Source organism: Benincasa hispida, chromosome 3 (assembly GCF_027475165.1).
Source record: "Benincasa hispida cultivar pf3 chromosome 3, pf3_genome.v1.1, whole genome shotgun sequence".
Lineage (NCBI taxonomy): Eukaryota > Viridiplantae > Streptophyta > Magnoliopsida > Cucurbitales > Cucurbitaceae > Benincasa > Benincasa hispida.
In genome coordinates this window covers 41,982,958-41,983,730 of record NC_143480.1, presented here as the reverse complement: position 1 = coordinate 41,983,730, position 773 = coordinate 41,982,958, and positions in this window count along the sequence as shown.

The following is a 773-nucleotide window of genomic DNA, read 5'->3' as shown; positions in this document are numbered from 1 at the left end:
AGTTTTGAAAAATGACCATAGCCGCAATTGCTTTGGTTAGCATCGAAAAATTAACTGGCGATAATTTTTCGACATCGAAACTCATGATCATGACAATACTAATCATTGAGGATCTCATATTTGCCCTTACGGAGGCCTGTCCTCTTATTCTAGCTCCGAATACTGCTCGAAATGTTCGAGAAGCATACGAGAAATGAACATGAGCAAATGAGAAGGCCCAAACCTATATCTTGGCAAGTCTTAATGACGTCTTAGCCAAGAAGCATGAGCCCATGGTCTTAGCGCGTGAGATCATGGAGTCCCTACAGGGATGTTTGGACAACCGTCTGAACAGCTCAAGCATGAGGCTCTTAAGTATATATTCAACTCCAAAATGGACGATGGTGCTACATGATAAGCGTGAGAACTAGACGATAGGCGAAGCGCTAGACGATGGCGCTACACGATAAGCGTGAGCACTAAACGATAGACGAAGCACTAGACGATGGCACTACATAATAAGCGTAAGAACTACAGGATAAGCGGGTGCGTTAGACGATAAGGTCAGTGCTACACGATGAGCGATAATGAGAGATACACGATGAGCGACAACGAGATCATTAGGTGATAAGCGACAACGAGAGATCACAAGATGATGGAGCTATGCGATGGGGCATATGCACTATGCGATAGGTGGAGACACTAGATAATGAGCGACAGCGAGAGGGCCGGATGATGAGCGACAGCGAGGGGCTTGGATGATGAGCTACAATGAGAGATTACTAGGTGATAAG